Source organism: Delphinus delphis, chromosome 18, assembly GCF_949987515.2.
Source record: "Delphinus delphis chromosome 18, mDelDel1.2, whole genome shotgun sequence".
Lineage (NCBI taxonomy): Eukaryota > Metazoa > Chordata > Mammalia > Artiodactyla > Delphinidae > Delphinus > Delphinus delphis.
The window spans coordinates 6,460,119-6,486,099 of NC_082700.1; the positions used below are offsets into that span (position 1 = coordinate 6,460,119).

At 44.1% G+C, this 25,981-nt stretch overlaps 1 protein-coding gene and 1 pseudogene across 4 annotated transcripts in view; both read left to right on the forward strand.

Moving 5' to 3' along the window:
• MTUS2 (microtubule associated scaffold protein 2) overlaps positions 1-25,981 on the forward strand; it is a 486,774-nt gene that overhangs the window by 385,163 nt on the left and 75,630 nt on the right. The window lies entirely within an intron of this gene.
• LOC132413694 (2-iminobutanoate/2-iminopropanoate deaminase pseudogene) lies at positions 9,392-9,896 on the forward strand (annotated as a pseudogene).

Genomic DNA, 25,981 nt, shown 5'->3' on the forward strand with positions numbered 1-25,981 from the left:
AGCAGGACAGTGTGTAAAGTGTCAGTTTGTGGTGAGTCATCTTCAAAGCATCCGTCGATGTGCTCTGGCCCAGCCTCTAACTTGGTTGGCCTCTGACAGGGTAACCACTCGAAACAGTACAGCCTCGTAGTTCAACAAGGACTCAGATTCTCAGCTTCACCCTGAAAAGCCTGAGAGCCAGAAGATTTGAAGAGGGCCGTTAATCTGGGCAGGTGTTAATCTCCAGCCTCCTACTCTTCCTCAATTAGAGGGAAATTATCCAAGCTGGGAAGGGGGAAGAGTGTTCCAGAAGAATCTCAAGATGCAATCTTAGTCTGTATGCACCTGCCTCAGGATAAGTCCAAGAGGAGAGACTAAAACCCAGTGGAACCCCCATAATTTGGGGGATCCCAGGGTGATGGGGAGCTTTGCCTTGTTCGTCTCACTTGGACTCCTGGTGGTGACAGACCTCCCTGACCTCCCTCGAGCTGCAGTGGATTGAGGGTGACAGAGCAGAGGCGGGTGGAGAGCGGGGAGGGCAGAATAAGACTCCCGAGAGCTTCAAAGGATGGAGAACACCACCAACATGAGATGGAACAGGGGATGGGCGTGGACATGACAACGAGAGGCCACAGTGAGGACGTTGTGAGGACAGAGCCAGGGATCACAGCCCTTAAGGCATGGTTATACACAGCAGTGGGTGTGATGTGAAAGACGACACTCAGAATCCTTCCAGATGAGTCACAGCTCAAAGGCTGCCAGCCGAGGAGCATGATGGAAGGAGAAACAGAGGCCACCCGCCCCTGCCCACGCCAGGACCCACTTGGAATCAAGCCGGGGTGGCATAGGAGAGAAGAAAACCCAGGAGAGGGGGGTTTCGAACTGGAAAGTGGCTGATTTCTGTCAATCTAAATTGAGAAATTATGCGATTTAACTTTCGCCTAAAAGTAACTAGACTACCTTTCCCCAAACTGAGGAAAGTCAGAGGCTTGAGGTAGAGATTACGGGCAGTCAGAGAAAAAGAAAACTATACTTGAGAGTAGTTGAATTTTTGAAGTTCATATATATAACATACCTTTAAAGAATTGTTATAACTGAAAATAGGGAGGAATGGTGGAAGTCGTGTGTTTTGACCTGGTAATATGTTCTAGCCGCCAGATGAGGCCCCCCAGGGCTATAACAACCACCCAGAGACTATACATGAGACAGTCTCTTTTTTCAGATGGAACACTGGAGCTCAGAGAGGCTAAGTCGCAAAGGCTGCAAAGCACAGCCAGGATTTGAAGGCATCTGACTCTCAACCTGTCCTGTTTCCCTGGTGTTTCACAAGCCTCTCACAACAGGAAGAAACACAAGGGTAACCAGTCGTTCAGATCCCAGGGTACTGTCCCATAGCCGGGGACATAGAGAGGCTTAGGGGACACAGTCGTGCTGGCATCAGAGTGGCCATCATCAGTCCTGACATTGGGCAGCTGTGAATCTCAGCTGACCCCGGAGAACAGTCTCAGACCGTGAACTCACCCGTACTCCGTGAGTTTGTATTGTTATTTCAAGTAACACATGTTAGCGCTTGCTTTAAAGATAACAGGGTTTAAAGTGGGGAGTTCCCAGGAGACGGGGAACTCATTTCTCCGTGGGGTGGATTTGACGTAGCCAGTGAGCTGTCCCGTGCTGGTAGTCTCAGTCATTAACCTCTATTTGCAATAGGTAAGCTGTTCTGCTAGAAGAAGGAATGCACCCGAGATGGATGGACAGAGTACGCTTCTCAGCAAAGCAGAAGCAGGTCAGCTTAGGCTGCCCCAGAGCAAGTGCCTGCCCGGGCACAGCCGTGGCCGCCTGCTCCTGCATTCCCTTCTAGGAAAATCTACACTGATTTTTAGGAGGATTGGGCCTAGCCAGGGAAGAAAGAAGTAGAACAACCCAAATGAGAATCTGTGGCTGGCTAGAATCCTTCCTGCCCCTGGGAGTCTATAGCCGGGGGACCAAAGGGGCAGATTTCTGGGCTTCTGCCCAGATACAGGTGGTCCCGGAGTTGAGGAAGAGAGGGGAAGCTCTGGGGCATATAAAGTAGGCTAGCCAGAGTGAGGAGAAAGTTTGCATCTGTAGCAAGCAAAGAAGGGCTAAAATCCCTAACACGACGAAGCAAAAGGGTTTGATGCTATATAATCAGAAGCTGTAGCGCTTATGGCATTTAGCATAGTTACAGTGTAGAAAGTAACCTGCTAGCGTAGGGGAATTACGTAGAGGTACTGGAAGTAAGACTGCTTATCCCTCCTTGTTACTAGCTAACATTTACGTATCTTACTGTGGACCAAGCCCTTGGCAGGGGCCCACCACCCCTTGTCCCGTTTAGTTCTCTCCGCAGCCCTGTGGATGGGCACTGTTGGGACCTAGAGAGAAGCGTCACTTTGCCTGAAGTCACACAGTGACGCAGAGCCAGGCTGGAGTCTGACCCAGGGGCAGGGTCCTTCAGACTTCATTACTACATTCATACTTGGTACAGTAAAGTGAGAAAGCGCAATGTAGAGAAAGCACAGAACTGGGCATCAGAAAACGGATCCAGCCCGATCCTTGTCAGCACTGCGGTCTGGAAAGTCCACAGACCCTCTGTCTGTTTCACTTTCCTCATCTGTGAAAGGAGACCGTTCTGAGGGTGAACCGAGCTAGTGTCCACGAAAGTGGTTGGGAGATGCTGCCACTTGGTGATGATGACTGTGGAATCAGAAAATAATCCTCAAGTCAAGTGCCTGCTCTGGACCAGCAGCTGTGCTCGGGACTGGGAATACAACAGAGGGCAAAGCAGACGTGCTCTGTGCCCTCGTGGAGCTTGGTGGAGGGATTGAGCACGTCTTTTAAATACAAGAAACGGTATTGGAGGGTGCAACCTCGTCTGGGAGCTCCGGGGTGCAGGCTCTGAGATGGAAGAAAGAGGGGACACGATGGCAGCAGGTGTGGCGGGGAGAGGGGCCTGTGTGGAAAATCACTGCGGAGGGGAGGGGACGTGCGAGTCCATGGAGTTGAGGGGGCGCCGATAGAGCCCTAGGCTGGGTAGCTGGTTGACAGGCCCGACCTTGCAGGGCCTCCTAAACAGTGAGGGGGAGCCCGCTCCTTACGGAGGAGCAAAAGGAAGACCCTGTGTGGACGGTGATCTGAGCAGACTCACGTTTCCAGAACAGACGGGCAGGGAGACCAAATGGGAAGCTAAGGCTGTGGTCCACACGGGCGTGGATGGTGGTGGCTTGGACCAGCGTGATGGATGTGGAGATGGAGAGATGTCCATGGTGGTGGGAGAGATGTTAGGAGGTAAGTCGGGTAAGAGTGGTGATGTGTTGGAATAAGGGGTGAGGAAAAGGTAGCTGCCAGGCTGAGGTCAAGGTCTCTGGCTGGGGAAGCACATGAATGGGGTACCACTCACTGAGATGGAAGATGTGATGGGTGGGCTCCACGGAGGTTCCTGGACTGAGTCCTCAGACATGAAGAGCTTGAGGTCCTTTGAGACATCACTGAAGATCTCCAGTAGGCTAAATAGAACCGGTACTCTTGACACCGGTAGCTGGTACGTGTTGTCTGACTTTTAAGAGGAAGTGGCAGAGCATCTCCTGGGGGCCTTCATGGTCTGGGTCCAAAGAGATTCTTCTTTGGTATAAAACACAGTGCTTTTCCTTCCGGAGTTGGCCTCGTTTGTGAGATCAGATGACCACGTGACACAGTGAGAAATTATAAGTCAGTGTGTGACTGATGAGCAGAGCTCGGGCTGTGCTGGAAGTGAGTGCAGAGGCTTCCTGGGAAAACTGATACTCACACGGGACACACCTGGCAGGCTGAGGGACAGGTGGGAGGGAAGATAGTGATACACCGACGTGAGCAGGAGAAGAGAGAATTAACACAGCTCTGTGCTGTGACAGGGGCAGCGGGAGCGAGGTGGGAGGCCGACTGAAGATCGCAGCGTATACATAAGACATGGGGTCACAGCATCCAGCCGCTTAACACAGAGATGTATTTGAAGATGAGACTTGTATTCTTGGAATTGTGACTTTCTATTTCAGTGGCTCCTGGTCTTGTTAAAAGACAGATCAGTCCTGGCAAACGGCAAACCCAAGTTCAAATGACATGAAAATTGAGTGTGTACGCGCGTGCGCGTTTATGTATGTGTGTTTCTTTCCCACCGTCATGCAGAGCTTTAGGCAGTATCTAATAGCCAGCTTAGTGAAAATGATATTTTAAAATAGATGTGAGGGCCTCAAGGAAATGATGTCTATTTCCACTCCTAATCTCAACTATTGGGGGCAGCTGGGGTGACCTGTAATCAAACCTGGGGGCCCTGCACTGAGAGGGAATGGACAGCTCTGGAGAGCCAAGCCAGAAATGGAGTAAATGACTATTCTCGGATTTTGGTTCACCTGGAAAAATGTCTTCTGATTTGAATAAAAACGTGTCGGCACAGGGAGGATGTCTCTTCCCAGGCTTTGGGCTTTGCGTTGCTGCCACGCCAGGCCTGCCGTCTCCCCTTGCCTCCTTTGGGAGTGGGAGCCAGCCCCTGTGATTTCAGAGCCCATCAGAAAGTGTTCACACGGGAGCATAGGAGAGGGCAGCCGCGGGTGTGGGCTCGCCCTCCTGATGTGCTAGGAAAGGAGACCCAGTGACCATAACATCAGCATCTTCTAGTTCCATCTGCTTATTACTGTCCAGGGAGCCTGTCCACAGGCTACTTACAGAGAGGAGGCGTTTGTCTAACTTCTGACTGTCCACTTTTTTCAGTAATAGGGAAACGGACTCATGCGAAACATACAAAGTAGTTCAGGGACAACCACTTTGGGGCCTATTTAAAATAACTTGACCTATATTGTCTATAATTAAACCTGGAGTGGGATTGCGTTTTGAAAAATTCTCTTAAGCTGATTTATCCTTTTTCAGTGCACCACAGCAGAATCCCCAAAGAAAGGGAGAAAAAATATCTGTGTGTATTTATAAAACATCCTCTTTGGATGAATATATTTTGTGAGAGGAAGACAGCAAGGGGAAATATCACAGCCAAAAGGATTATCTTCTCTTCCGTTGGAAGAGACTTTTTTATAATGAAACAAAGTCCTGATGGGTTCATTCCATTTACTTGTCCAAGTCCAGTGGAGATCCTGTGTTCATTGGACTCTTGATATTATCCGAAACTTCTGATATAGTCAGGATTTATGCTCCCACTCAATAACAATACCAGCTTTCTGCAGTCCAGGGTCTGATCTGTTATATTCTGTCCAGGAGAAAGTAGTTTCAGATGCAGAAGCACGTGTGTTCATGCTCTGGGTGCTCTTTCAGCACGTAGGGTGGGAATCCAAACAGTCCAGGAGAAGGGCTCGGCCCAAACTATAGAATTCCCACATCCTTGAACAGTCTGGGCCCCTGGAGAGCAACAGGACTGAAACAAGGGCCTCTGCTACTTGGGATCGCTGAGGCTCGTATTCTGTGTGGTTTGTTTCTCTTATCTTCGGTCCCGACAACAGCTCGGACACGTGAGAGCTGTGCGGCCACAGCTGCCGACCTCACTCCGGGCCACACACTGCAGACAGCCAGTGCCGCCACGAGTACAGCCTGGGAATCATTCAAACGCGGCAGCGCCAGCCAGCAGTGTCCCCACCCCACTCCTGTGTCCAGACTGCCTTAGTTTAAGCCCCTTCACCTGAGACAGTTATTCCCAGCTGAAAACGGACCACAGCTGCTGCTCAAATAGTACTGGTGACCTGAAAACATCTAACTACAGTTTTCAAAATACGATTAGGGGGAACCACCGTATCAGTTTATAACACTAGTGTTGGGACCAGATTTTAATTCCAATCCCAGTTCGATTCATCCATTCATTTCATTTTTCTTCTGGGTCTCTGGTGTGCCAGCCATGCTGCTGGGCCCCCAGGGTCCCTCAGGGAACAAGAGGCACCCTGACTTCTGGGCTACAGTGGGTGAGCGTGAGGTAAGGTATCAGGAGCGTCGTAAGGCAGGCTGAAGATGTGTCATCATTTGTAAGAAATACAGGATGATTCTACCAAAATACTCTCCCAGCACATGTTCTTTTATGGTCTGACCAGATCATTTCCGGTTTCCTTGTCCCAGTGGCGCCGAGAGTAACTCAGCCTGTCCCTGTTCTCTGAGGAGCGATGCTTGGAGCACCCCTGGGTGCTGGGCACCCCACACCCACAGATCACTGAGTTGCCCGCCCTTGTTGCCCAAATGCCCAGGCAGAGAGGGGGTAGGAAGTTTAGAGATGGCAGAGACAGCCAAGAAGGTCCCAATTGCTTCCTTCCAGAGCCTTTTCTTTACTGGTCTTGCGCTTCCCATCAGAAAAGGGGGCTAGAGAATTCCTTTAGCCCCCTGCCCCATCACACCCACACTGGGCAGGGGCCCCAGTGTTCCCCAGCGCTGAAGTCTTTAGTGCAGGTGTCCTACTGCCTGGCATCACTGGAGCCCTCCCTCCACTGGTGGCCATCTGTCCTGTCACCCCAGCTTAGGGGCAGATGAACGGCAGGATGGAGCGGCCATGTGTCAAGTCAATCAGTGACAGAATCGCCAGCACCTACACCACCATCTCATCCGGACGTGAACTGAAGTGAGACATTTTCTTGTTTGCCAGAAGAGGAGAAAGATTCTCACCCACTGGGAGAAAGACATGATTATTTTAGCTTTCTGATCCAACCTTTCCTTGCATCTTCCCATACTGGGAAAGGTAAACCAGCAGGAGTGGGTGAAGGGTTGGCTGTGAGGTGTGGGGTGCTTAGGAAAGGTGTTTAGGGGGAGCTTGGTTTCCAGTTGCTTAGCTGGGTGGACGGTGATGCCATTTTGCTGAGACTGATGTGGTACCTTCCACAATCTAAGGAACTGAGGTCCTATCAGTGGCAGTTAGCATTTTAAAATCCTCTTAGTGATATTTACAGCTATCATTATAAAAACTAGAAGCTCCGTTAGCCTGTCCCACCTAGAAATAGAGCACATAACCCCTATGTTTGTAGCAGCACTATTCATAATAGCCAACGCTTGGAGACAACCTAAATGTCCATCGACAGATGTATGGAAAAAGAAGATGTGGTACCTATATACGATGGAATACTACTCAGCCATAAAAAAAGAATGAAATAATGCCATTTGCAGCAACATGGATGCAACTAGAGATGATCATACTAAGTGAAGTAAGTCAGAAAGAGAAAGACAAATACCACATGGTATCACTTATATGTGGAATCTAAGATATGACACAAATGAACATATTTACAAAACAGAAACAGACTCATGGATATAGAGAACAGACTTGTGGTTGCCAAGGGGGAGGGGGAAGGATGGACTGGGAGTTTGGGATTAGCAGGTGCAAACTATGAGATATAGAATAGATAAACAACAAAGTCCTCCTGTATAGCACAGGGAACTATATTCCATATCCTATGATAAACCACAATGGAAAAGAATCTAAAAAAGAGTGGATATATGTATATGTATAACTGATACACTTTGCTGTACAGCAGAAATTAACACAACATTGTAAATCAACTATACTTCAAGTAAAATAATCAAAAAAAAAGAAAGAAAGAAAGAAGGAAACACAGTGCATATATGGTGGTGGCAGCGCTTCAGCCTGTGCACCGTTTGCTGGAGCTCAGAACTTTGTTGTGCTGCCCTGTGAAACCACAGCTGTGTGGCTCTGAGGACCCAGCACAGCCCCTGCCCCAGAGCCAAAGTGGGTTGTCCCCCCTCTACCAGCCTACAAGAAATCACCCCGTGGTTGGGCAGCAACCAGGATGAGGGGGCTACGGCTCATCCCGGGCTTGCTCACAACCCCAGCGTGTCCCCGGGATTGGCCTTCAGTCTGCTCTCAACCCCAGCGTATATGCCCAGGGTTGGCATTCAGTCCGCCGGCGCCAGGCCCTGGGGAGCTGCGGATCTCAACAGTGGAAGAATCAAGGTGCGACCCAGAAGGCTGGCTTTGTCCTCTTCTCTTCATCCTTTACGCTTTCCCTGATTCATTTTGTGGGTAAATGAGGTGACATTTGATGAAATGCAGCACTCCGAGCTTTCTAAACAGAAGAGTCCTCTGCCATCTCCCCAAACGGAAAGAATGCTCAGACTAAACTCGGTTCTCTAGGATCCAAAGTCCGGCTTCTGTCTGCACACGCAGAGCTTGGATTTAATTCTTTATTTTGGCTTCCTAGCTATCAAGACAGCTAAAAGCCACGTTCATAGCTTATAGTAATCAAGTCAATTTTGACTTTCCTACTACACATCATTTTATCTTCAAACTGAGAAGTAATTAAGCCACCTTTGCAGGCATTGCAGATTGGGCTAAAAACGAGGGAAATGCGCTATGGCACAGGGTCTGTGAATGACTTATATCGGATTATCACCTCTGAGTAGAATTTGAGTTTGACTCTGTTAGTATATGATTTTTGATGGGCACGTTTTCGCCTTTTGTCTCCATCTGAACTGAAAAGACAGGTTCATACTTTGTGTCTCACTGTATATATCTTGCCCAAGGCTGTTGTCTTGCCCCCAGCCGTCTGTCCTAGTGGAACTGCCATCACAAAGTGCCATTGCATTTGTTTATCCATCCCTTCTTTTTCTCATAACGGTGACGATCTGTAAATTACGCTTGTCAACATCTCCTAGACGCTGTTACATTCTGGATGGCTGTGTGCTCCTGGGCACAGCTGTTTCAATCATTGTTTCCTTTTACTGACAGAAAGGGGAAACCAAAGGTTGTTTTGACAATAATCTTTTTTTTTTTTTATTAAAGAGAAACTACTAGAAGGAAGGAAGAGTAAGGAAGCATGAGGCCCAAATTATTTGTAGGAGAGGGATGTACAAGAGGGTCAAGAGTGGCTTATGAGTCAAATCAATTGATGCGTTGGACAAACAGTGGGTTTGTAAGATGCATTTACATTGAATCTGAAAAGATGTTTTGAACTGAAAGAGGCGTTGGCTGGGAGCAGAGTCACTGCAAATGATGCCGTTGAAAAGGTGGGGTCTCCTTGCTCCAAGGGCACGTAGAGAGTCAGGCTGAGTTTTGCCCTATTAATAAAATACATAGGGCGTCCCTGGTGGCACAGTGGTTGAGAGTCTGCCTGCCGAGGCAGGGGACGCGGGTTCGTGCCCCGGTCCGGGAAGATCCCACATGCCGCGGAGCGGCTGGGCCCGTGAGCCATGGCCGCTGAGCCTGCGCGTCCGGAGACTGTGCTCTGCAACGGGAGAGGCCACAACAGTGAGAGGCCCGCGTACCGCAAAAAAAAAAGAAAAAAAAAAAGGAAAATCCATAGCGTTTATGCACAGCAGGGCCAAGATTTTTAATTAGAATGCCTAAAATCCATATTTATCATCGGTTCACTAGGCTATGCTGTACTTCCACTTAACAAACCCTTCGGGGGATGCTACTCGTTTTGCTTAAATGGCAATTTTAAGAAGACCAGAACAGACCCGTGAGACACGTGTAGGAGCAGTATACGGGGTAGTTGTCTCCAAGGGAAAAAGCATTAGCCGTGTCGTCTTTGATCAGAAAGGTGATCGGCACCGCGAAAGCCCCAGCGGCCATTGGTCCCTACAGTCAGGCTGTGCTAGTCGATGGGACCATTTACATTTCAGGACAGCTAGCCGTGGATCCTGCAAGTGGATAGCTTGTGCCAGGAGGGGTGGCAGAAGAGACTAAACAAGCTCTTACAAACATGGGTGAAATCCTGAAAGCAGCGGGCTGTGACTTCACGAATGTGGCAAGAACAGCTGTTTTGCCGGCTGACATAAACGACTTCAATACTGTCAATGACATCTACAAGCAGTATTTCCAGAGTAGTCTTCCCGCGAGAGCTGCTCAGGTTGCTGCTTTGCCCAGAGGAGGGCAAAGTGTTGAGACTGAAGCAGTAGCTGTGCAAGGACCCCTCATGACAGCATCGCTCTGAGTGGGCCCAGTGTTATTTAGTCTGGAATCTTAATAATGTTTTTAAATTAACATCTTAATTTTTACAATCTTTGTTGGGAAGCGTAAGGTTGACTGAAATATCTGAAGTTATTTTGGAAATACCATATAATAAGGGGAATTGAATGTGAATTGAAGATTAATGATGAATCTAGTTACTGATGTTATAAATTACACCTCTATAACACTCATATTACTGGATGTGGGAGAAGAGACACGCATTACATAGTTACTCAGAAAAATAAAAGTAAAGGGAAGTGCCATGTAGGAAAGATGAGTTGCTATTCCTGAGAAATACTAAGGAGCACACCTAATTCAGTTAAACCCTGTTAATTTAATGGTGTGAAATACTTAGTTCTCGTGTCAGATAACACGATTCTGCTTTTACTTGAGTAAAATTAAAGCACTTAAGTTTGAATGGTAGAGGTAAAGGAGAAGCAGCTGACCAAATTTTATATAGGTAATATTTTTCTAATGGAAATAAAATAGCATGCAGATTTAAAAAAAAAAAAAAAGACCAGAATATAACTCTTTGTGTCAGAATTCATTAATACATTCATTATGTTGGGGGAACACTGTCATGTCATGTTTCCAAAACATAATGTCTTTTGGATTGTTTTAAAATTGCTGTCCTGCAAAATTCATCAGCAGTGCACTGAGAAAAGGAGAAGAAGTCCTGGTCTGTCTCTCATGCTGTCAGAATTGAAGTGAAGTACATAACACCCATCCAGGACTCCTACACTGACACAGTTTGGGGGTCTTGCTTCCCGAGCTTCATGAAACTAATTACAGTTGTTTGTGGACTAACGAACTTGTATTTTTGTGGTCTTGTGCTCAGCTGTGGGAAGGATGTCACTCAGTCACCTCCTGTGGGAGAACACTGCCAGACATTGATGAAAGACTCTTTAAAAGAACAGTCACATAGTTTGCGTCACTTAGAAGCTTATAATCCAAAGAATGAAAGAGGACCACATCTCAAAACACCAGGAAACACAAACAAAGGGAACCTGTAATGAGTATGTAAAAAGTCCTGGTCTATGTGTTTCAGTTCTCTGGCATTTGAATCTATATAGGTAAATGATGTGTTGAAAAAATCCCAGAGTCACTATTAGCTTAGCCTGGAATAATGCCTGGTATATAGTAAGCATTCAATCATATTTGTGGGTTTTTTAAAATTTCTTAAAATTAAAAAAAATTAAATTTGTTTTAATTGAAGTATAGTTGATTTACAATATCATGTTAGTTTCAGTGTACAACATAACAATTCAGTTTTATATATATATAATATATATATATTATATATATATTATATATATATATATATTCTTTTTCAGATTCTTTTCCCTTATAGTTTATTACAAAATATAGAGTATAGTTCCCTATGCTATTATACAGTAGGTCCTTGCTGGTTATCTATTTTATATATAGTAGTGTATATATGTTAATCCCAACCTACTAATTTATCCCTCCCTCCAGCCCCCTCTCCCCTTTGGTAACCATAAGTTTGTTTTCTATGTCTGTGAATCTCTTTTTGTTTTGGAAATAAGTTCATTCGTATCTTTTTTTTTTTTTTACATTCCACATATAAGTGATACCATAGGACACTTACCTTTCTCTGTCTGGCTTACTTCTCTTAGTGTGATCATCTTCAGATCCATCAGTCATATTTGCTGAATGAAATAATGACATGAAAAGGATTACTACAAAGTGCCGTACAATTTGTAACCTTTGAAAATGTAATGTTAGGAGTGGAGGTTGTGACTATCACAGTGCTTGGTACAGATTTGCTGTTTTAATAAAATTAAATTCAGGAAGGATTTCCTGTGTAGCTACCATCATGCCTGCATGGAATCCAAAGAAGGAATCCAAGTCAGCCACGTTCTTAGTGGGTTTGGGGGGCTTGCTTGTAGCGCCTCTCGTCAAAATATTTTCTCCAAATACGTCTGGAGAATTGGGACATGGGAACCACATGTCTGCAATTCCCCCAAATCAAACGCTTCTGGGGAGATGCTAGGCCAGTGACGAGGGAGTGGAGCCAGGTTTTCGTTCTTGTTCACTCACTGCCCAGGGGGCAGCCTCTGTCTGAGACCTACATCCAGTTAGGATACCGATCACACTTAATTATGGTTTGTTTTCATCCTTGTACTCCTTAGCCATCACAGAAAAGCCAGCCCTGCTCCCTCGTCCATGACTACCTCATCCCTTTTAGGAACTTGTCTTCGGTTCAGTTTCCTAGAAGCAGAGTTGGAGACAGGGATCTCGGTGCCCCTGAGTTACAGGGAATTGTGCTCTAAGAACACCCATGAGGGAGTCAGGACAGGGACATGGCAGGGCTGCTAGGACCATGCTGAAACCTGATGAATGGGCCACAGCAGTGTTTCCGAGAGAGGGATATGCTGCCCCCTCAACGCACAGCAGCCTCCAAGGCCATGTTTCTCTCCTGGTGTCAGGAAGTTCAAAGTACAGTAGTTGGTCCTTTACTTTGGAGGAAATGTTCTCCCTTGCCACAGACTACCGGACTCCTAAAAACTTGATTGACGTGCTGGCCCCTGTATCTTTGAAGAGTTCTTCCCTTACCTTCGGGAGCACATGATTCTGACCAAGACCTTCAAAGTACTTGTCGTTCTTTGCTCACCCAAGTGGATTAACACAGTTTCATCAATGTCCTGGACCAGTGTGATCTTCTGCAAATGTTCAGATGGCCTAAGTCCTTTCAGACTTTACTGTGACAGAGAGCAGAAGAATTAACCCAGCCCTGGGACGAGGCTTCCATGAGTAATGGCCATTCCCTGTGGCGTTAGCTGCTTCAGATCCTCTGTTTTGATCGGGGTGGAGGATGCATCCGCCAACTCAGTAGCCACAAACCACACACCAGGGTCCGTGTCCACCTGCTCTAGAAAGTATTACCACATCAGGCACATTGAAGCTGGTGGGTGAGGTTTGTGGTGGAGCTGTATCTCTCACCATGATCCATCTGGGTTTTTCTAGGGGCCAGGCTAGTGAATTGAGTGGGGTATGATGAGGACCACCAGCCCTGCATCTGTTAAGCCTTTGGAAGCGGCACTAACCTCTGCCGTGCCTTCTAGGATACAGTCGTGCTCATAATGTCCTGTCTTACCTGGGATGGGAGGGGACGGTTTCATGGACTGCTGCTTTGACATTCCTATTACAATAGTTCTTACTCCATAAGTCAAGGAACCAACGTGAGGGTTCTGCTAAGACTGTCTATTCTGATCGTGTATTTAGGAATTAAGGAAATAATCACTGAGGTCCATGGACTTGATGGCTACACCATGACTTGAACGTGGTCTAGGACTCCATCAGTTACCTGGGTCCCATGTGCGCCTATTCTAGCAGGGGTGCCTGATAGTGCTTAGTACCAGGCCACTGGGTGCCAGTGTCTGCCACAGCCCTGGATCCAACATCCTTCAGGAGGTCTGGGTATTCCCCTTTCTACAATACACAGTTAGCCAAGTCAAGACCGTAAGTTTCTTTGCTGAAGGACTAGAGGAATCACTATACATATGTGTGTCATGGTGTTTCAGAGTCTTGGGGACCCAGTTTCTTCTTCAGTAAATGGGTTTTGTGTCTGAGGACTGATCTCAGTCTGGAAGCTGGACAAGGCATCCTGGCTTTCCACTGGGGTGACTCACCTCAGTCTTTGGCTTGCCCACTCCTGGTTTCTTTTGGTTGTATGTCAAGCAGTGCCCTGTTGGGTGCCCATATGTCTTGTCTCCAGGAACACTGTGTTCTCTTCTGTAGGTCTTGCAGCTCACCCAGCATACTGTCCTCAGAGTCTGGCTGATGGCTGAGTGCTGCCACATGGCCTTGGGCATCCTGGGATCCTCTTGTTCCCATGGATACTGTAAAGTCCTGTTTTATGACAGCATCTCCTGATATCAGCTGGGGCTTACAGAGGAGAGCCTCTGCTGAGCTTCTTGGTGACAGCGGTGTAACCCCTGTCACCTTAGTAAAAGGTCCTCCTGAGGACCATAGTCAGCTGGTGGGTCTTCCAGTCTCCCAGCTTGCCCACTTCTCCAGCTTTGTGTCCCTTCCTCCGTGGGCTGCTGTGGCAATTCTGAGGTCCCTTCTTCATTTCTTGTGGGCTCTCGCTTTTTCCAGGCTTCTCTGGGCCGGATCCCAAACCCTTGCAGGAATGAAATCTTTGTCATGGAGAGTGCCATATCAACAGTCTCCCCGTCATCCAGCTTCACACTCTGCTCTTCCCCTCGACCCGCACCCTTGGGATCCACTCCCAGATGTATTCTACTGTTCCTGCCGTGAAACCTTAACCAGTTCCTGCCGGTCCTTTGGTTTTTAATCTCTGTCCTCCCTCTGCAGGCCTAGGACTTTCTGGTTGGCTCCTGCTGAGATCTGACCCTAGTTATTAGTGTGGTCACTACCAGCGGAGGTGGGGCAGACCTGAGGAGGACAAGTGTGGTCCTCTAAGGCACCCGCTTCATTTGGGAGAGGTGGGGGGGTGGTTCTGTTCACCAACAAAGCGGGGATAATCACTTCTGCAGCCCGCAGCGTTTAGGGAAATATGAGCGCATCTACCCAGATACCTTCATACTGAGTGTCGAGATCCCACCCCTTCCCCCTCAGGGCTTTGCCTGTGATGTAGGAGACTTACCAGAGCTGAGAGTCTTCCTTCTCTGAAAGGACGTGCCTCTACTCTTAGATTAGATCCTGAGCCTAGTGGACGGGGATGAAGGTTCCTTACGTGCTGCCACGGAGACCTCTGGCTCTCATACTTAGCTTCGATTGATGCTTCGTTGCCCCAGTCTGTCCTTTTCTCTTCAAAGCATCAAAGCATCAGCAGTAGCCACCCAGTTTCGTGGTCCCCCAAATCCCTGTATCCCTTCAGATCTCACAAAGCCAGAGACAACTCACGAGCCAGTGTGTCCTTCCCCCCACGCGTCCTTTCCCAGTTCAGCACACGTGCTGTAGAATTCCAGGGACCATCGCTACTCCTCCGGCCCCATCATCGCCAGGGGCTGGTGGATGATTCACCTCCAGAATCCATCCTGAGGGTCTGCTTCCCAGCACTACTTCTGGGACCACCTGCTTTACATCAGCCTCCCCAGAAGCAGAGCTGAGATAGAGACTCAGGTGCTTGGCATTTATTGAGGGTGTAATCTTCAGGAAAAAGCCATTAGGGAAGCAGCGCAAGAAAAGGGAAGCAGCTGAGCAAGGGTGTGGCCTGGGTGAGGTCTAGTCATGCCTGATCCACAAAGAGCCTCAAGGACATAAATTGCCCCCAGCGTTCTCCTGTCCAGAGGTAAGGAGCTTTAGGACAACCACATTGACCTTCTTCTAAAATGTTCTCTCCATTTCCTTGCCTTAACTAAGGCTCTTAACTGTGCACATACCAACTATTTCTTGTGTTTCCCACCCAAACCTCAGACTTCATCCTAGTCTGAGGCTGTGTCTGCCTGCTACCCCTCCTTGCCAGGCTCAGCTACCAACTTCTCAGATGCTCTCATGACCACCCCATCAAGCCCCATTCATCAAAGACTGTCAGGCAGGCTCCCCGTCTTTGCTACACCGACTTCTCCCACAATTACTGTAGGTTTTACCAACAGCTGACAACTAAACCTCCAATTCTTGGGCCTTCTTAACTCCCGATACCTTTACAGTTCCACTTCAGCTATCTGCTCCGTGAATAGGTCCTGGATTCTGCCTTCAGCCAGATCCACTTTATACCCTAAATGGTCATATCTCGTTCTGACCAGTCTGCTTTCTCTGCCCAGCTCTCATCTCTGACTCCTGCTAATCCTCTTCCTCAACACACAAAGACCTCCCTCCAATTGCTAGGGCCATCTTGTTTCTTCCACTGTGTCAGGACCCTTCTTATCTCCATTCCCTCTATGACCCAGGACCCCTTGGCTGAAAGGTGAGTCCCTAGACCAGCAGCATTAACAACGCCTGGGAACGTTGGAAATGTTTAGTCTCCGGCCCCGTCCCAGACCCCCTGAATCAGAATCTGCATTTTAACAAGATACCCAGGTGATCTATATGCACAGTAAATCCAAGCAGCACTTCTGTAAGCTGCTTTACCTGCAGGTTCCCTAACTGTTGTCCTTCTGCCAGATCCGCCCAGCAGAACTCTGGTCCTACGAGGACACTGCAGTGTGGATACTCCTAGTTACGAGCCATGGCTGATCTGTGCCTCCAGTCACGGTGGAGCTGTCAGGCTGTTGTTTATCAACCCTTCTATTTGTTTTTGTCATCTGCAGTTTCTCTCAACAGCTTTTCCAAATGCTTACCATTTCCTTCAAGCCCTGATTCAAACCCCGACTCCTCTTTATAAATTAAACTAGTTTTGCTTAATATGTATTAGAGTAAAATATTTGCTCATGTTTTTAATCTCTTTGAATGTAATTGTTATATTTTGTTAATACAAATTTTTTCCAAGAAAGAAAGAGAACTGTGGAACAATTAGGAATTAGAAAGAAAAAAAAAGGGAACAAATGGAACAAAAACCACCTGTTTGATTGTGTTACCGTTGCAGATATCTGTTCTATTACTGTACTTCTCTGTGAGTTTGATGTTTTATATTTTCAAAGGAAATTTAAAGATCATGCTGGTGCAAAGAGAAATTTAAAAGTTTCCCTTGATAATATGTACACTGGCCAGCCCACCTGTCTCTCATTATACCCTTTGCCTAATCTGAAAAACTGCAAACCAAGAATTTAAATTTGAAATGACCTTGGGTCTGAATAAAAGAAAAATCTCCTGAGAGGAATGCATTCTCAACCCAGGCCTCAAAGAATTCTTGCAGGCAGAGTTTCAAAAAGAGGAGCACACAATTTTTTAAAAAAATCACAAAAAGTCCCATGTTAGAGCCAGCAGAAAACAACAAACAAGAGAACCACATACAGAAGACTTCATTATTAAAATTATCATAAACAGCGTTCAAAAACAAAGCATGCATAGAGGGAAGTCCAAGAAGGAGGGGATATAGGTATACATATAGCTGATTCACTTCATTGTACAGGAGAAACTAACACAACATTGTAAAGCAACTTTACTCCAATTAAAAAAAAAAAAATTCTGCTTAAAAAAAATGTGTGCGTAGGGGCTTCCCTGGTGGCGCAGTGGTTGAGAGTCCACCTGCCGATGCAGGGCACTCGGATTCGTGCCTCGGTCCGGGAAGACCCCATGTGCCGCGGGGTGGCTGGGCCCGTGAGCCATGGCTGCTGAGCCTGCGTGTCCAGAGCCTGTGCTCCGCAACGGGAGAGGACACAACAGTGAGAGGCCCACGTACAGCAAAAAAAAAAAAAAAAAAAAAGTGTGCGTAATATGTGGAATTTTTAAATTTTTATTTTGTGTTGGAATATAGTTGATTAACAATGTTGTGTTAGTTTCAGGTGCACAACAGAGTGATTTAGTTATAGATATACACGTATCTGTTCTTTTTCAAATTCTTTTCCCATTTAGGTTATTACAGAGTATAGAGCAGAGTTCCCTGTACTATACAGTAGGTCCTTGTTGGTTATCTGTTTTAAATATAGCAGTGTGTACATGTCAATCCCAAACTCCCAATCTATCCCCTCCCACCCTTCCCCACTGGTAACCGTAAGTTCATTCTCTAAGTCTGTGAGTCTGTTTCTGTTTTGTAAATAAGTTCATTTGTATCATTTTTTTTTTTAGATTTCACATATAAGCGATATCATATGATATTTGTCTTTCTCTGTCTGACTTACTTCACTTAGTATGATAATCTCCAGGTCTATCCCTGCTGCTTCAAATGGCATTATTTCATTCTTTTTAATGGTTGAGTAATATTCCATTGTATATATGTACCACATCTTCTTTATCCATTCATCTGTTGATGGACATTTAGGTTGCTTCTAGGTCTTGGCTATTGTAAACAGCGCTGCAATGAACATTGGGGTGCATGTATCCTTTCAAACCATGTTTTTCTCCAGTTATATGCCCAGGAGTGGGATTGCTGGATCATACGTTAACTCTGTTTTTAGTTTCTTAAGGAACCTCCATACTGTTCTCCATAGTGGCTGTACCAACTTACATTCCCACCAACAGTGTAGGAGGGTTCCCTTTTCTCCATACCCTCTCCAGCATTTATTGTTTGTAGACTTTTTGATGATGGCCATTCTGGTGCTGGGAAAACTGGACAGCTACATGTAACACAGTGAAATTAGAACATTCTTTAACACCATACACAAAACTCAACTCAAAATAGATCAAAGACCTAAATGTAAGGCCAGACACTATGAAACTCTTAGAGGAAAATACAGGCAGAACACTCTTTGACATAAATCACAGCAGTATCTTTTTGGATCCACCTCCTAGAATAATGGAAATAAAAACAAAAATAAACAAATGGGACCTAATCAAACTCAAAGGCTTTTGCACAGCAAAGGAAACCATAAACAAAATGAAAAGATAACCCACAGAATGGGAGAAAGCATTTGCAAACAATGAGACCAACAAGGGATTAATCTCCAAAATTTACAAATAGCTCATGTGGCACAATATCAAAAAAACAAACAACCCAATCAAAAAATGGGCAGAAGACCTAAATAGATATTTTTCCAAAGAAGACATACAGATGGGCAAGAGGCACATGAAAGGATGCTCAACTTCGCTAATTTTTAGAAAAATGCAAATCAAAACTACAATGCAGTATCACCTCACACCAGTCAGAACGGCCATCCTCAAAAGGTCTACAAGCAATATGTGGTTTTAGAAGAGAGTCAATCCAAAGTATGACTCAAAGACTGTAAAAAATCACCAAAGAATCAAGTAGAAATTCTTGAACTTGAAAAATAATTAATTGAAATTTAAAACTTTATGGTTCAGCTACAGAAGAGATAATTCATGAAATTGAAGATTTGAAGAAATTACAGCGCGTAGCCCAGGAAGACGAAGACAAAGAAATGGAAAATAGCAAAGGTTAAGAGACATGGGGTGGTGGGGGTAAGAATGAAATAGGCCGACATATGTAATGAGACTTCCAGAAAGAAAGAAGAGAGAGAATTAGGAGAATCATCATTAAAAACTATCATGACCAAGACTTTTTTCAGAATTAATAAATGACAGGAACCCTCAGACTTAAAAAGAACAACGAATCAAAATAAATAAAAAGAAATTCACACGCACATACTGTGTGGTATAATTGCAGAACACAACAAACAGAAGATTTTTATAGGAATCATAAGGACCAAAAAAAAAAAAAAAAAAGAGTATCTACAAAAGGAGCAACACAAACTGGGGAGTAACTCCATAGCAACAAGAATGGGGAGAAAACAGTGGAATAAAGTTCTGGGAAGAAATAATTGGCATTCCATGTTAATAAAACTTACTCCCAAAATGTGGAGAAAATAAGGACATTTTTAAACAAACAAGATTGACTGGGGGGTCGGAGTCAAGATGGCAGACTAGGAGGACATGGAATTCATGTCTCTGCACAGCTAGGGCCCCTACCAGGCACTAGTGGGGCACCACGGACACCTAAGGTGACAGGAGGAACCCCCAGTGACCAGTTTGCGGGATCTTGGTTCCCAGGCTGGACGTTGGGCCTGAGCTCCTGTGGTGGGAGCTCCGAGTCCAAACCACTGGACTAACAGAGAACCTCAGACCTCAGGGAAGATTAATCGGAGTGAGGCCTCCCAGAGGTCCTCATCTCAGGACCAAGACCTGGCTCTATCCAACTGCCTGCAAATGCCAGTGCTGGATGCCTCAGGCCAAACAACCAGTAAGACAGGAATACAGCCCCACCCATCATAAACAAACAAACAAACAAAAAAATATGTGACAGACGAGGGAGCAAGGTAAAACCTAGAAGACCAAATAAATGAAGACGAAATAGGCAACCTACCTGAAAAAGAATTCAGAGTAATGATAGTAAAGAAGATCCAAAATCTCAGAAAAAGAATGGAGAAAATACAAGAAACATTTAACAAGGATCTAGAAGAACTAAAAGAGCAAACAAACAGTAATGAACAACACAATAACTGAAATTAAAAATACTCTAGAAGGAACCAATAGCAGAATAACTGAGGCAGAAGAACAGTAAGTGAGCTGGAAGATAAAATGGTGGAAATAAGTGCCAGGGAGCAGAATAAAGAAAAAAGAATGAAAAGAACTGAGGACAGACTCAGAGACTCTAGGACAACATTAAACACACCAGCATTCGAATTACAGGGGTCCCAGAAGAAGAAGAGAAAAAGAAAGGGTCTGAGAAAATATTTGAAGTGATTATAGACAAAAACTTCCCTAAGGTGGGAAAGGAAATAGTCAATCAAGTCCAGGAAGTGCAGAGAGTCCCATACAGGATAAACCCAAACAGAAACACTGAGACATATATTAATCAAACTATAAAAAATTAAATACAAAAAAAAAATCAAAAGTAGCAAGGTAAAAGCAACAAATAACATACAAGGGAATCCCCATAAGGTTAACAGCTGCTCTTTCAGCAGAAACTCTGCAAGCCAGAAGGGAGTGGAAGGACATATTTAAACTGATGAAAGGGAAAAACCTACAAGCAAGATTACCCAGCAAGGATCTCATTCAGGTTCAACGAAGAAATTAAAACCTTAACTTCTCTAGGCAGGAAACACAAGAGAAGCAAAAGACCTACAAAAACAAACCCAAAACAATTAAGAAAATGATAATAGGAACATACATATTGATAATTACCTTAAATGTAAATGGATTAAATGCTCCAAACAAAAGACATAGACTGGCTGAATGGATACAAAAACAAGGCCCATAAATATGCTGTCTACAAGAGACCCACTTCAGACCTAGGGACACATACACACTGAAAGTGAGGGGATGGAAAAAGATATTCCATGCAAATGGAAACCAAAGAAAGCTGGAGTAGCAATTCTCATATCAGACAAAATAGACTTTAAAATAAAGACTATTACAGGAGACAAAGAAGGACACTACATAATGATCAAGGGATCGATCCAAGAAGAAGATATAACAAATGTAAATATTTTTGCACCCAACATAGGAGCACCTCAAGATATAAGGCAAATGCTAACAGCCATAAAAGGGGAAATCGACAGTAACACTATCATAGGAGGGGACTTTAACACCTCACTTTCACCAATGGACAGATCAACCAAAATGAAAATAAATAAGGAAACACAAGCTTTAAATGACACATTAAACAAGATGGGCTTCATTGATATTTGTAGGACATTCCATCCAAAACCAACAGAATACACCTTCTTCTCGAGTGCACATGGAACATTCTCCAGGGTAGACCATATCTTGGGTTGCACAAATCAAGCCTTGGTAAATTTAAGAAAATTGAAATCATATCAACAATCTTCTCCAACCACAACACTATGAGACTAGATATCAATTACAGTAAAAAAAACTGTAAAAAATACAAACATATGGAGGCTAAGCAATACACTACTAAATAACCAAGAGATCGCTGAAGAAATCAAAGAGGAAATCAAAAAATACCCAGAAACAAATGACAGTGAGAATAGGACAACCCAAACCTATGGGATGCAGCAAAAGCAGTTCTAAGAGGGAAGTTTATAGCAATACAATCCTACCTCAAGAAACAAGAAAAATCTCAAATAAACAACCTAACCTTACACCTAAAGCAATTAGAGAAAGAAGAACAAACAAAACCCAAAGTTAGCAGAAGGAAAGAAATCATAAAGATCAGATCAGAAATAAATGAAAAATAAAAGAAGGAAACAATTTATAAAGATTAATAAATCTAAAAGCTGGTTCTTTGAGAAGATAAACAAAATTGATAAAGCATTAGCCAGACTCATCAAGAAAAAAAGGGAGAAGACTCAGATCACCAGAAATAGAAATGAAAAAGGAGAAGTAACAACTGACACTGCAGAAATACAAAGGATCATGAGAGATTACTGCAAGCAACTCTATGTCAATAAAATAGACAACCTGGAAGAAATGGACAAATTCTTAGAAAAGCACCACCTTCTGAGACTGAACCAGGAAGAAATAGAAAATATAAACAGTCCAATCACAAGCACTGAAATTGAAACTGTGATTAAAAATCTTCCAACAAACAAAAGCCCAGCACCAGATGGCTTCACAGGTGAATTCTATCAAACATTTAAAGAAGAGCTAACATCTATCCTTCTCAAACTCTTCCAAAATATAGCAGAGGGAGGAACACTCCCAAGCTCATTCTACGAAGCCACCATCACCCTGATACCAAAACCAGACAAAGATGTCACAAGAAAAGAAAACTACAGGCCAATATCTCTGATGAACCTAGATGCAAAAATCATCAACAAAATACAAGCAAACAGAATCCAACAGCCCATTAAAAGGATCATACACCACGATCAAGTGGGCTTTATCCCAGGAATGCAAGGATTCTTCAATATATGCAAATCAATCAATGTGATACACCATATTAACAAACTGAAGGAGGAAAACCATATGATAATCTCAGTAGATGCAGAAAAAGCTTTTGACAAAATTCAACACCCATTTATGATAAAATCTCTCCAGAAAGTAGGCATAGAGAGAACCTACCTCAACATAATAAAGGTCGTATATGATAAGCCCACAGCCAACATCATTCTCAGTGGTGAAAAACTGAAACCATTTCCTCTAAGATCAGGAACAAGACAAGGTTGCCCACTCTCACTACTATTATTCAACATAGTTTTGGAAGTTTTCGTCACAGCAATCAGAGAAGAAAAATAAATAAAAGGAATACAAATTGGAAAAGAAAAAGTAAAACTGTCACTGTTTGCAGAGGACATGATACTATACATAGAGAATCCTAAAGATGCTACCAGAAGACTACTAGAGCTAATCAATGAATTTGGTAGAGTAGTAGGATACAAAATTAATGCACAGAAATCTCTTGCATTCCTATACACTAATGACGAAAAATCTGAAAGAGAAATTAAGGAAACACTCCCATTCACCATTGCAACAAAAAGAATAAAATACCTAGGAATAAACCTACCTAAGGAGAAAAAAGACCTGTATGCAGAAAACTATAAGACACTGAAGAAATACAAACAGATGGAGAGATATACCATGTTCTTGGATTGGAAGAATCAACATTGTGAAAATGACTATACTACCCAAAGCAATCTACAGATTCAGTGCAATCCCTATCAGATTACCAATGGCATTTTTCACAGAACAAGAGCAAAGAATTTCACAATTTGTATGGAAACACAAAAGACCCCGAATAGCCAAAGCAATCTTGAGAAAGAAAAATGGAGCTGGAGGAATCAGGCTCCCTGACTTCAGACTATGCTACAAATCTACAGTAATCAAGACAGTATGGTACTGGCACAAAAACAGAAATATAGATCAATGGAACAGGATAGAAAGCCCAGAGATGAACCCACGCCTAATCTATGGTCACCTAATCTATGACAAAGGAGGCAAGGATATACAATAGAGAAAAGACAGCCTCTTCAATAAGTGGTGCTGGGAAAACTAGACAGCTACATGTAAAAGAATGAAATTAGACAGCCCTCAGAATGGGAGAAAATATTTGCAAACCAAGCAACTGACATAGGTTTAATCTCCAAAACATACAAGCAGCTCATGCAGCGCAATATCAAAAAAACAAACAACCCAATCCAAAAATGGGCAGAAGACCTAAATAGACATTTCTCCAGAGAAGATATACAGATTGCCAACAAACACATGAAAGGATGCTGAACATCACTAATCATTAGAGAAATGCAAATCAAAACTACAATGAGATACCATCTCACACCAGTCAGAATGGCCATCATTAAAAAATCTACAAAGAGTAAATGCTGGAGAGGGTGTGGAGAAAGGACGCCCTCTTGCACTGTTGGTGGGAATGTAAATTGATACAGCCACTATGGAGAACAGGATGGAGGTTCCTTAAAAAACTAAAAATAGAACTACCGTACGACCCAGCAATCCCACTGCTGGGCATATACCCTGAGAAAACCATAATTCAAAAAGAGTCATGTACCACAGTGTTCATTGCAGCTCTGTTTACAATAGCCAGGACATGGAAGCAACCTGAGTGTCCATTGACAGATGAACGGATAAAGAAGATGTGGCACATATATACAATGGAATACTACTCAGCCATAAAAAGAAATGAAATTGAGTTATTTGTAGTGAGGTGGATGGACCTAGAGTCTGTCATACAGAGTGAAGTAAGAAAGCGAAAAACAAATACTGTATGCTAACACATATATATGGAATCTAAAAAATAGTTCTGAAAAACCTAGGGGCAGGAAAGGAATAAAGACGCAGATGTAGAGAATAGACTTGAGGACATGGGGAGAGGGAAGGATAAGCTGGGAAGAAGTGAGAGAGTGGCATTGACATACATACACTACCAAATGTAAAATAGATAGCTAGTGGGAAGCAGCCGCATAGCACTGGGAGATCAGCTCAGTGTTTTGTGACCACCTAGAGGGATGGGATAGGGAGGGTGGGCGGGAAACGCAAGAAGGAGGGGATATGGGGATATATGTATATATATAGCTGATTCAGTTTGTTATGCAGCAGAAACTAACACAACAATGTAAAGCAACTATACTCTAATAAAGATGTTTAAAAAAAAACAAATGCTGGAGAGGGTGTGGAGAAAAGGGAACTCTCTTGCGCTATTGGCGGGAATGTAAATTGATACAGCCACTGTGGAGAACGGTATGGAGGTCCCTTAAAAAACTAAAAGTAGAACTACCATATGACCCAGCAATCCCACTGCTGGGCATATACCCTGAGAAAACCATAATTCAAAAAGAGACATGTACCACAATGTTCATTGCAGCACTATTTACAATAGCCAGGACGTGGAAGCAACCTAAGTGTCCATCGACAGATGAATGGATAAAGAAGAAGTGGCACATATATACAGTGGAATATTACTCAGCCATAAAAAGAAACGAAATTGAGTTGTTTGTAGTGAGGTGGATGGACCTAGAGTCTGTCATACAGAGTGAAGTAAGTCAGAAAGAGAAAAACAAATACCGTATGCTAACACATATATATGGAATCTAAAAAAAAACTGGTTCTGATGAACCTAGGGGCAGGACAGGAATAAAGACGCAGATGTGGAGAATGGACTTGAGGACATGGGGAGAGGGAAGGGTAAGCTGGGAAGAAGTGAGAGAGTGGCATTGACATACATACACTACCAAACGTATAATAGCTAGCTAGTGGGAAGCAGCAGCATAGCACAGGGAGATCAGCTCGGTGCTTTGTGACCCCCTGGAGGTGTGGGATAGGCAGGTTGGAAGGGAGATACAAGAGGGAGGGGATATGGGGATATACGTATGCATATAGCTGATTCACTTTGTTGTACAGCAGAGACTAACACACATTGTAAAGGAATTATACTCCAGTAAAAATGTTAAAAAAAAAAAAAAAGATTTACCCGCCTACAGACTCTCATTAAAGGAACTTACAAATAACAAAAATGAGAAAAAATAATCTCAGAAAGAAGGTCTGATTTGGAAGAAGAGATGTTATGTCTGGAAATGGATGTGTTGTAAGCAGTCAGCACTTAATGAGGAATGAAGGAAGAACCCCAGTAAAACAGTGGGCGGCAATAAAGAAGAAATAAGGATACAGACTGCCTTGGAAGAGCTTATGAATTGATTGAGACCTTAAGAACATCTCCGAGTGGCACAGAAATGATGAAATGATAAAGACCCAAGGTTCTGGAGAAGAGGAGATTGTGTGATATTATTACTGCGGCATATGTTTAATAAACTGAAAAGACCTAATATCTAATCAGAGAAGATAGTAATCTCTCCTGGAATCTCTGAAATCTGGCCTTTTTTCTTCCATGGACTGAACAGAGGGTCGTAGGATGGCCCTTTGTCAACAATGGCCAGAGTTAATGCTGAAACGTCATTATTAGTTATTCATTCCTACGAGTTAAACAAACCCTCTCCCTAGGATATAGTATGCATAGCAGTTCAGAGGTGCACCTGGCGCTTTAGCAGAGTGGGCCTGGGTATCATTTTTAAAATCTCCTACTTATCTTTTTTCCCTTTGGTTGTTTGTCTTTTGCATGTTGATTTATGATAAATTATATATTAGAGATGTTAGCATTTTATCTATCAT